General features: G+C 39.0%; 2 protein-coding genes across 2 annotated transcripts in view; both read left to right on the top strand.

Moving 5' to 3' along the window:
• LOC140272867 (SWI/SNF-related matrix-associated actin-dependent regulator of chromatin subfamily E member 1-like) overlaps positions 1 to 12,333 on the top strand; it is a 221,943-nt gene that overhangs the window by 146,574 nt on the left and 63,036 nt on the right. The window lies entirely within an intron of this gene.
• The window catches only part of mpp2a (MAGUK p55 scaffold protein 2a), a 28,320-nt gene continuing 17,151 nt past the window's right edge, over positions 1,165 to 12,333 (top strand). Inside the window, exon 1 of the mRNA XM_072369143.1 lies at positions 1,165 to 1,248. The gene's annotated coding sequence lies outside the window, so the exon portion shown is untranslated. The remainder of the gene's footprint in view (positions 1,249 to 12,333) is intronic.

Below are 12,333 nucleotides of genomic sequence, written 5' to 3'. Positions count from 1 at the left end.
ACCACATGCCTTATCATCCTAGGACATCCTCAGAGGAGATGATCCACTAGCATTAGACAGGTAGTTGTGGTGCAAATGAATAGCATGTCTTTTCTCAAGGTTTGCTGACAGTATCAATTAAATCCACAGAACTGCATCTCTGCAGCTCTCTGGTTCAATTTACCTTGTTTTAAAGCTGCTATATAGAGAAAAATGACATTTGCATTGACCAGCTGTAGTTGAGATTATCACCCTATTTTTTTAACAGTAAAAGCAAATTTACATTTACAAGAATTCAATGTTCTAAACTGCATTTGGTACTCTATTATATTGTTGCAGGGAGACAAAGTGGATGTTCCTCTAAAATTCTGTTGTCAATGTGGACTGAATATAAATTAAACAAACCATGGTCAGATAACACAGCAACGATCACATGGGTCAAAAGGAAATTATTACATTGCGAAAGTTAGCTTAGTTTCAAACATATTTTGGCATCAATAAGTTTCTATTTCTGTAAATGTCAAAAGGAAATAAGGCATTTTTAACATTTTTCAGACATCATATCATCATTAACCTTTTAGCATAATATGTTGTTGATAAATAAGTATTTGAATAATTATGCACCCGTGCTCAAGGTATTATGGCCTAATGATAATCCATCAACCAGCAAATCATCACAGCACACACGAGTATGCCGCGATGTAGTACTCCAATCTCCTCACTGTGTGGTGCTGTTGCACTGTACTCATGTTATTGCCAACTTGCACAGCATCCCTGCAGTGATTTAAATGTTTGTCTGTATTTTGTGGATTACTTAATTCGTGAAATTCGTGAATTTCGTCCGTGATAGAACATAGAACACAAGTAGTAAAAGAGGTCTGAGAAAATACCCAATGCGCGCCTTTTAATGATCCTGTTGTAGATTTACATGTACTGCATGACAGTGAAAGTACAAATGTAACCGGAAATAAGAATGTTCGTTAAAAATAATGTAAAATGATTCTCATTCTCAATGTTCACCTGCTCGATGGTGCACAAATGCATTGTGGATCCAATTGACAGCAAACGTTAATTTTGTTAACGAGAGCTACAAAGTTCAAAATGATTATTAGTGTTTATGAAAACACATTGGTCTAAAATGGTTTTATTCTGAAATTTTCTGCAGTATTAGCACCTCTGCCGTCGTTAACATTTCCAACAAGCGAGACGACAACAAGACGCGCACGAGACATCACAGACAGCGGGAAGCTTGTCTTATTGTGTTTTAAGGTAGGTGAATTGCCTTCGATGGAACGCAGACGTGGCAGTTTTAGTAGCTGGCGACATTTTGTACAGTGAATGGGGATAGCACTACCGTTTATCTCGCTCCTCGCTCGTTTATTGTAAGAAAGCAGCTACAGTTGAGCTGGGTTGACAAAGGTGCGTGCGTGAGAGCTGTAATATCTGCGAGCGCTGTAATAAGGCTGTAGTTAAGCAAACAAAACATGCTGTTTTGTGTTCTTTACAGTATAGACTGTTGTGTAGACGCGTGTGTATGCGAGTGTGTGTCGTGCTTTGTTATATGTGACCCTTGAGACGAATTAGAAGACCTCTCTGCGGGTGCTGCTCCCCCATTGTGCGCACTTATGTTGATAATTAACTAAAGTTACCATTTAACAATCTTTAATAAAGTAGAATACATGAAACACACATACACGTTCATAATTAATGCCGACGTCAGTATAACCGTGACTGTGCAGTCATACACAAAGGATCTTATTAGCGAAATTAATATGTATCTTCTTCCCACATCACAAAGGTGTTGTATTATTACATGCTGTAGAGACTGAGAACCCTTCCTTTGAATGTGTTAAGAGAACCGAAAAAAGAGCAAAAGAATTGCATTGTTCCTTCAATCTTCCCACTTAATTCATAAATCTCTGTAAGTTTGTGCACATTATAACATTTGTTTCTTTATTTATGCAGCTCAGCAGATGGATGGCGGTGGGAGATGAAGGGAGGAGGGGCAGTGAAGCTGGGTTGGGGTGGCTTGTATGCATAAATAACATAGTAATAGAAGGGAGGCTGTTGGGGGAAAGAGAATAAGGAGGGGTGTCATGGGGGAGCCTGCAAGAGAAGGAGAGTTGAGGTAGACAAAGGGGCAGTGCAGGGAGTTGAGGAGAACATGAGGAGAAAAAGTGCAATCAAGGAGAGATGCAGGGTGAGACAGTAAAGAGAGGAGAAGTGTTGCAGATATGTTTCATTGTATGTTTAGATCGGTCAATTATGCGTGTGTGATCAGCTTGACAAGACTAACCAACATTAGTAGTACACCTATGGTCACACTGTAGTGCCGTTTAACCTGTACCTTTTATTTGTAACATATAAAAAAGTACTGCCTTTTCATAGTCAAGGGTTTTATGTGTTAGGACATAACAAAAAATGTCTGGTTGTTCACAGGACTTTGAATTAGGTAAATATATCCTCAAATAACCAGTAACTCATATTATGCTGTTTCATTACCTAGTGTAACTCAAAATGCAGAGACAGTGAATCAAAGTCTAACTACCCTCAGCTGCAATAACTTGAAGTTAATTGTTTTCCAAACAACAATATTAGTCTGGTAACATGTTGTTTATATGGTGACCCTGAGGGTCAAAACACAAAAACATTTCAGAAAACACGACGACATTTCAGAAAACACAACAACATTTCAGAAAACACAACAACATTTCAGAAAACACGAAAATATTTCAGAAAACAACGACATTTCAGAAAACACAAAAATATTTCAGAAAACACAACGACATTTCAGAAAATATTTCAGAAAACAACATTTCAGAAAACACAAAAACATTTCAGAAAACACAAAAACATTTCAGAAAACAACGACATTTCAGAAAACACGAAAATATTTCAGAAAACAACATTTCAGAAAACACAAAAACATTTCAGAAAACAACGACATTTCAGAAAACACAAAAACATTTCAGAAAACAACGACATTTCAGAAAACACAAAAACATTTCAGAAAACACAAAAACATTTCAGAAAACACAAAAACATTTCAGAAAACAACGACATTTCAGAAAACACAAAAACATTTCAGAAAACACAAAAATATTTCAGAAAACAACATTTCAGAAAACACCAAAATATTTCAGAAAACACAAACACGATGATATTTCAGAAAACACGCAACATTTCATATTACGGAAAGGGTAGGGACCATGGGGACAACACTTCTTGTTTGTTATTGGACGAACCCAAGTCTGGCGGCATGTCATTTCCTGTTACTCTCACTCTCAAACCCAGTTTGAAAGGATGGAAAAGGAACTTGAACTGATAAGAGAGTATTTTAACAAAGGACATACATATGATGTTATTCGCAATATGCTCTCGACCCATCATGACATTAAAATGTCCCGTGGGACTCTGAAGTCACGACTGAAAGATTTAGGACTGAGGAGACAGGGTGGCTACTTATCACCAACTGACGGGCCATTGTATCAGACCTGGACAGCTGTTTGGGTACAGAACAATGTGGCTGACCTTAAAACAGAAACATAGGACTCGTAGGTTCGTCAGACACATGTACCATTCCATGGGTCACAATTATTTGTGGCACCCACCCACTCATATTACTCACCGATTCAAATGTATGTTTGTCAAATGGACCTATGTGATTTCATGGTGTGGACGAAGGCAAGCAGCATCATTTGCCAGCTACGTGGAAATGAACCCTTTCTTCAAGAAACTCTTCCCAAAGCTGAATTATTCTTCATGGACCACCTCCTCCCAAAAATCTTCAGCTGTAAAGACCCTGACCTGGCTGAAGAGATCAAATGTCTGTACTGCAAAAAGCCAAGCTGACAAGATGATGTAGTGCACAGACTGCTGCCAACACTTTCATTATGCATGTGTGAACATTACCAGATACCAGACTACCAGATGTAGTGTTAGAAGCGCTTTGAGTGGTCAGTTAGACTAGAAAAGCACTAGACAAGTACAGTCCATTTACCATTTGCTCAAAAAAATGGAATTGTGGATGCAAATAGATACATCCAATGACGATGAATACTGGATGCTAGACAACAGCATGTGAGGAAAAACTGATGTTATAAGCAAAGAATAATAGGAACACCTGACAAAATCTAACTGACTTCATTAATGTTAAAACAACACATCTGACTCTTCAAATGTTGATGTATTTTTTTCTTAATGTACATTTACATAAAATCACAAACAGCACTGATATATTGTTCATCCCCAGAAAGAAGTGTGGTTTGACTGCAGACAATGGTAATACTCAGAATTTACGAGCAAGAAAAGAAAATCATTTCCAGGTGAAAATGTTAGATGAGTTCATATAGTATTAATTATTTAATTCCATTCAATTCAATTCAATTTTATTTATATAGCGCCAGATTACAACAATTGTCATCTCAATGCACTTAAGTAATATAGTCCAATTCAAGCCAATTGGAATTCAATTCATTGTAATCATAATCCAATTAATTCATATAGAGCCAATTCAAACATTAATATCCTAGCTAAGGAAACCAACAGATTGCACTGAAACTTGTCTTCAGTCCAATCTCCAGTCCTGAGCGTGCCTGTGGTGAGTGTGGAAAGGAACGACTCCCTTTAACAGGAAGAAACCTCTGGCAGAACCAGAACCAGGAAGGGTGGCCATCTGCCTCGACCAGCTGGGGTTTGAGAAGACAGAAAAGAGGGGGGAAAAACACCATAACGCCATTCAAAGGATATCTGTTGGAACAGGGAAACACAAGTTAATAACCACAATAATGTCACATGTACATAAAATCAATTGAGAAATTAAACAGGGGGAAAAAGAGAGCAAAGTGAGGAAAGGTGTGACAATGAAGAGAAGCTAAAACTGGAGAAACATGATCTCTCCTGTTAGTTCTCATCAGAACTCTGGCTGCAGCATTTTGGATCAGCTGGAGGCTTTTCAGAGAATATGTGGGACAGCCCAATAATAAGGAATTATAGTAGTCCAATCTTGAAGTAACAAATGCATGAACTAGTTTCTCTGCATCACCCTGAGACAGGATGTTCCTGATTTTAGCAATATTACGAAGGTGAAAGAGGGCAGTCCTAGAAACCAGTTTTATATGTGCGTCAAATTATAAATTCTGGTCAAAAATAACTCCAAGGTTCCTCACTGTAGAACTAGAAGCCAAGGAAATACCATCTAGAGTAACTATATAACTAGACAATTTCTCCCTGAAGCGCTCAGGTCCAAAGAGAACAACTTCAGTTTTGTCTGAATTTAAAAGCAGACAGTTCTGAGTCATCCAGGTCTTTATGTCTTTAAGACAGGCTTGTAGTCTGACCAACCTATTGGTTTCATCTGGTTTCATAGATAAGTACAGCTGAGTATCATCAGCATAACAATGGAAATTTATGCCATGCTGTCTGATAATGTTACCTAATGGAAGCATGTATAAAGTAAAAAGAATCGGTCCAAGCACAGAACCCTGAGGAACTCCATGACTTACTCCAACGTCTGAGGAAGATTCTTCATTTACAAGAACAAACTGGAATCTATCAGATAAATATGACTTAAACCAGCCTAATGCAGTTCCTTTAATCCCAATAACATGTTCAAGTCTCTGTAACAGAATGCTGTGATCGATCGTATCAAATGCAGCACTGAGATCCAACAGGACAAGCACAGAAACAAGTCCGCTATCAGAGGCTAAGAGAAGATCATTGGTAACTTTCACCAGTGCTGTTTCTGTGCTATGATGCACTCTGAATCCTGACTGAAACTCTTCAAACAGATTATTTCTATGTAAATGATCACAAAGTTGAACTGCAACTATTTTTTCAAGAACTTTAGACAAAAAAGGGAGATTGGATATAGGTCGATAGTTAGCCAACACTTCTGAATCAAGAGTAGGTTTTTTAAGTAAAGGTTTAATTACAGCAACCTTAAAAGTCTGAGGTACTTATCCTGTCAACAAAGACCGATTGATCAAATCCAATATGGAAGTGTCAATTAAGGGGAAAACCTCCTTGACCAGTCTGGTTGGGATTGGGTCTAACATACAAGTTGATGGTTTAGAAGAGACTATTGCTGCTGTTAGCTCAGAAACATCAACTGGGCAGAAGCTGTCTAGATACAAATCAGGTTCGAAAGATACTTCTAAAGCTGCTCTACTTGATGATACATCAGTAATAATAATGGGAAGGATTCCATTAATCTTCTCTCTGATAGAAACAATTTTATTGATGAAGAATCTCATGAAATCATCACTGCTGAGAGTTAAAGGAATACATGGCTCAACAGAGCTCGGACTCTTTGTCAGCCTGGCAACAGTGCTGAAAAGAAACCTGGGATTATTCTTATTCTCTTCTATCAATAATGAATAATAAGCAGTTCTAGCTTTACGAAGTGCTTTCTTATACGTTATTAAACTATCTTTCCAGACTAATTGAGACTCTTCTAAATTAGAGGAACGCCACTGTCTCTCCAGCTTTCTTGCAGTCTGCTTTAACGCACGCAGCTGTGAATTATACCAAGGAGCCAACCTCTTCTGACTGATTACCTTCCTTTTCAGAGGGGCAACATTGTCCAGTGTTGTACGCATTGAAGCTGTAGTGCTGTCAACAAGAGAGTCTCGTTCTACTGGAGTAAAATTTAGGTAGCCGTCCTCTGTCATATCTGCACATGGCAGTGAAGAAAAGGATGATGAAATCAACTCTTTAAATCTGGTTACACCATTCTCTAACAGACACCTTCTATATGTAAAATTCTTCTCTGAAACCGTGTAGTCAAGTAATGTAAATTCAAAAGTTATTAAAAAATGGGCAGACAAGACAGGGTTATGAGGGAACACTGTTAACTGTTCACTCTCAATGCCATAAGTCAGCACAAGGTCAAGGGTATGATTAAGGCAGTGAGTAGGTCTGTCAACACTTTGAGAAAATCCAATCGAGTCTAATATAGAATTAAAGTTAATATTTAGGCTGTCATTTTCAACATCTACATGAATATTATAGTCACCCACTACAATGACTTTATCTGTACTCAGCACTAACTGGGATAAAAACTCTGAGAATTCAGACAGAAACTCAGAATAAGGGCCAGGTGGACGATACACAACAACAAACACAAGAGGTTTTTGTGATTTCCACTTTGGGTGGGAAAAACTGAGAATCAGAGATTCAAAAGAGCTAAAACTAATCTTGGGTTTAGGACTGATTAGTAACCCTGATCTGAAGATAGCTGCCACTCCTCCTCCTCTGCCTGTGGTTGGAGGAACGTGAACATTTAAATAGTCAGAGGGAGTTGATTCATTAATGCTAACATGATCCTCCTGCTGCAGCCAGGTTTCTGTAAGACAAAATATATCAATATGATGATCACAGATCAAATCATTCACTAACAGAGACTTCGAAGGGAGAGATCTAATATTCAGCAAACCACATTTGATACTTTGATGTTTTTGTTCAGTTAAGATTTTTTTCTGCACAAGAGGATTTGCTCCTTTTGTGTTTTTTGATTGAGGGGAGGGGGGGGGGGGGGGGGGGGCAGCATCAGGTGGGAAGCCGCAGAGAAGTGTGTAAGACTACAACTCTGCATCCTGGTCTCAACCCTGGGTTGTCATGTTTTTGGATGACTAATAAATTCGTCCATACTTCTAGAAATGAGAGCCGCTCCTTCCAAAGTGGGATGGATGCCGTCTCTCCTCATCAGACCAGGTTTTCTCCAGAAAGATTGCCAATTATCTATGTAGCCCACGTTGTTTGCTGGACACCATCCAGACAACCAGCGATTGAATGAGGACATGCGGCTAAACATGTCATCACTGGTCAGATTTGGCAGGGGTCCAGAGAAAACTACGGAGTCCGACTTGACTTTAGGACTATGACTCCTCTTCCTGACAGTCACCCAGCCACTCTAGGGTCCCGGCTGCTCGGGATCTGCTCGGGGACGACTAACAGAGCTAGCTACGCTAGGTGGCTCCGCACTGACTAAAGGGGCCTGGCTCACTATCGGGTGGTTTTCAACAGTGCAGAGCCGAGCTTCCAATTCAGATAACCTTGCCTCCAAAACTACAAAAAGACTACATTTGTTACATGTACCATTACCACTAAAGGAGGTAGAGGAGTAACTAAACATCTGACACACGGAGCAGGTGAAAGCAGGAGAACTGGTAGCCATGCTAAGCTAGAGAACCAGAAACACAGCTAAAAAGTGAAAAATAAAAACTACAGATCTGTAAGAGTGAGCGTTAGAATATAACAAGTATGGGATAGAGTTAACTATGCAAGATGTGTAAATTATAGGGAGAAATAAGGTGATTATTAGTAGTTCAAGAGGAGCAAGAACTGTCACAGTGCACACACAAAGCAACAAGAAGTGATGAAGTGACAATACGTCTTACCGCAAAGCAAAGCCGTCAGCCAGTGAAGTCTGATAGAGGGGCTGAAAAACAAGAATTTACACTTGTCATTGTTGAAAACACTTTAGTTACAGATGTAAATTTAATTTTGATTCCATTATGTTCCCTTCAATATATTGCTAGGACAGTGCATGTTAATACTTAATAAAATCAGTTTTTCCTAAATGGTAACTTTGGTCCTAAAATGGCCATTATCATAAATAAAATAGCTGTGTTGTGGTTCTCAACCTTTTTGTACTCTCAAAGATCCTGTCTGATAAAATGTATTCATCCATATACTGTTATTGATTTTACAGTCAGGTTATACAGACAAATTGATTAAGTGAGAGAGAGCCAGAGAGAGCAAGTAATAAGTGATCATTGCCTTCATTAGCCCTCAAAATCCTGACACAATCATGGAAAGTTTGACTCTAAACACAGTTATCGTGAGTCGCCACTGTTCCACTAAGATAGAAGGTAGAATGCCTTTATTGTCACTATACACATGTACAATGAGATTAAAAGCCAACTCCAAAAACAGTGCAAAAGCAGTGCTGCAGCCATGCGTGTTGATGAAGATGTCCCAGTAGAGGTGTGTGTAGAAATCCCTCCGTTAGCTCTCCTATAGCTGCAAGTAGCCACATAACAGTAGCTATGTGTTAACAGAGCAATAGTACGCATTCGTTCATTCATTCGTCTTAAAGTATTGGTGAAAAAAAGACAGATAATGCCTTATTTAGATATTTAGAGGCTGTATTGTCTATGCCCTGCTCTCTCCTGTTGTATGGATATACGCGGATCTCAAGTGATCTAAATATCTTCCGAAGGACGCCGACTTTCGCCACTGTGAGTAGATAAACGTATTTCATGCCAGAAATAACGTCTAGGTTTAAAAATACCCGACCTCCCCTTTAACAACAGAAGGTAAACTTAACGTTACAACAGAGTTAAACTTTACAAACGTTAAGTAGAAGAAAGACAAATTTGGCCAACAAGTTAGGCTATGACCAATTGACCAATTCACATGCAGTCGTAACTTACTCATTATCCAGCTCATGTTGGCAAACACAAACATACCTGACACGAAGTGGGCACTGCACAGATTCTCGCCGCCTTTGGGACCTTTGGTCTGCCCTTTTAATGGCCTGGAGCCATTATCTTTTGCTCTTTTGGCAAACGGATGAGATCCCCTTGGGATATTACACAATTTCCATCCATCCTTTTGCCGGTTTATGTAGTAAACAGCTCAACAACTCCTTGTCATTTTCTTTTGCTGCTTGATTCCGCTTGTAAACAATGAGAAATGTCGCCCTTTCTGCCCCCTGGCTGCACGCGCATATCTGCGATGACATTGCACAGAAACCTGACACAGGAAATGACATGTCGCCAGACTTGGGTTCATCCAATCACAAACAAGAAGTGTTGTCCTCATGGTTCCTACCCTTTCCGTAATCTGAAAAGTTGTTGTTTTCTGAAATGCCGTCGTGTTTTCTGAAATGTTGTTGCGTTTTCTGAAATGTTGCTTTTTCTGAAATGTTTTTGTGTTTTCTGAAATGTTTTTGTGTTTTCTGAAATGTTTTTGTGTTTTCTGAAATATTGTTTAATTTTCTGAAATGTTATTGTGTTTTGACTTTAAGGGCCACTGTATGTTTAGGACTTTCGACCCACTCTTCTTTAGACTGACGCTTTAGTTTATTGAGATTTGTGACCATTTGTTTATGCATGGCTTTCTGAAGGAGCCACCATAGCATTTTGACCAGGTTGAGGTCTGGATTTTGGACCATTGCAACACGTTGATTCTTTTTCAGTCATTCATTAGAGTTGTTGCTGTGCTTGAGATCATCATTCTGGTGCATAAGAATACTTTTGTATACAGTGGTGGTCATGGTCGACATCATACTTGCAGGTCAAAATCATCAGCCCTCCACCACCGTGCTTGACAGCTGGTATGAGGTGTTTGTGCTGATATGCTGTGTTTGGTTTTCTCCAAACATGCTTGTGTACATTAAAACCAAACCTCTCCACTTTGGTCTGGTCTGTCCAAAGGACATTGTTCCAGAAGTCTCGTGGTTTATTCAGATGCAGCTTTGTAAACTAAAGCTGTGCTGCCATGTTCTTTTTAGGGAGAAGCCACTTTCTCCTGCAGAATTCCAAACTACCAATATTTGTTCATGCACTTTTGCTCTCTTGTTTTCTTTTTAATTGTACAGTCATGAATTTGAACATTTAACATGCTAACTAAGGCCTGTAGAGCCTGAGATGTAGCTCTTGAGTATTTTATCATTTCTCTGAACATTGCACAGTCTGATCTTGGGGTGAACCTGCTGGGACGTCCACTCCTGGGAAGATTGACAGCTGTCTTGAATGTTCTCCACTTGTGAATAGTCTTTCTCTCCGTAGACTCCAAATAGTTTGGAAATGGCCTCATAACACTTCCCTGATTGATGGCCAGCAACAATTGCTTCTCTAAGATGATTGCTGATGTCTTTCTTCCTTGGTATTGTGGTAACACACCTGAATGCACCAGACCATCAAACTGACAAAATATTTGTTTTTAGGGAGATGCATTTGATCAGCAGCACCTGGCTGCTATCTACCCTCTTAAGTCTTAGGAAGCAGTGTGAGTATTCTTACCCTTTCCCACACTGCTTCTGCATTTTATCTCAGCTTTGTTAGATAAATATTGGCATGATCTAATAAGTCATGTGTTGTTCATTTGAGATCATATTTACCAAATGTTAAGATCTGGTATTGACCAAATTATGTTCGATTGTTATCTGATGCATTAAACAATAGAATTGAAAGGTTGTACTTTTTTACGTAACTGTAGATAAATATTCTAAACTTTGTAAGAAGCACATGCATCTTATAATTTGATGTAACCATACAATTGTACATAGTATAAGTCAAAAGTTCAAATCCATCAAAGCAGAATTAGTGTTTCATTTTAGATAGAATAGTAGTAGTAGCCTCATTTTGATATGATCACAGCTTGTCTCAACCAACACTGGAAGCCATCCCATTTAACATGTCATCAGGGTCCCCATTTATGAGGAGCACTGCTATTTCTTCACTCTGACTCATCCCAAACAATCTCAGTTGATCTCTGTTTTGTTTATTGCTAAAGATGAGAAGTTTTATTCATGCAACCTGCTTTACATTTGTAAAACTCAACTTACATGTTTTATCTAATACAAATCTCTACCAAAGGACCCACTTATTTAACAAATCAAATCCACTGTTCACGTAACGTAATGGATAATTACAAACCCCATGTTTCAGATATTATGATTATGTCAGGGTGTTTTTTATTCTTTACATTTATTTTTACATCATTTTCTCTTCCAGCCTATTCTCCTTTTGCCTGAGGTGTTGTGTAATGCCTACTCTAGCAATAAGCAGTGATGTGTGTGTGTCTGTGACTGTGGGCGTGTGTGTGTAAAAATGAAGGAGGACATGTTTCCATGGCAGCCATGAGCTTTTACAGCAGCATGTCATAGCAACAAGCATAGAAAAAGATGGATATGTGTCTCTTTACTCTTCCTCTTCTCCAAATTGCAATTTTATTGTTTTTGTTGCCATGGCGATGCATAGATCAGTTCCATCTACAAACCCCTCCTTAGTGCTTGTCTGGCTCTCTCTCATCAGTCTTTACTTTTTCGTCGGCCTCAGCCTCTTTCTTCCCCTTTCACTATGGACGTTTGATTACAGAATTTCCACAGAAGCTCCACCCTCTTTTGCTGACATCACTGCCTGCTGCGTGTGTCTGTTGGGCTGTATTATGGTGTGGAAAAGAAGGAGTGTGTCAGGGTAATTCACCAACACAAGCACAGAGTGGCCGTACAGGCAGCCATTTAGGATGGTAGTTTTAGACATGTGCTTTCAAGTACCAACACTTTTCAAATCATCATCATTATTATAAAGTCCTTATCAGATCATTTTTTATGCACCAGTAAAG

Source organism: Leuresthes tenuis, unplaced genomic scaffold (assembly GCF_036924035.1).
Source record: "Leuresthes tenuis unplaced genomic scaffold, fLeuTen1.0.hap1 SCAF_17, whole genome shotgun sequence".
NCBI classification, from domain to species: Eukaryota; Metazoa; Chordata; class Actinopteri; order Atheriniformes; family Atherinopsidae; genus Leuresthes; species Leuresthes tenuis.
The sequence above is the reverse complement of the archived record's forward strand: the minus strand, read 5'-3'. Positions and strand labels throughout refer to the sequence as shown.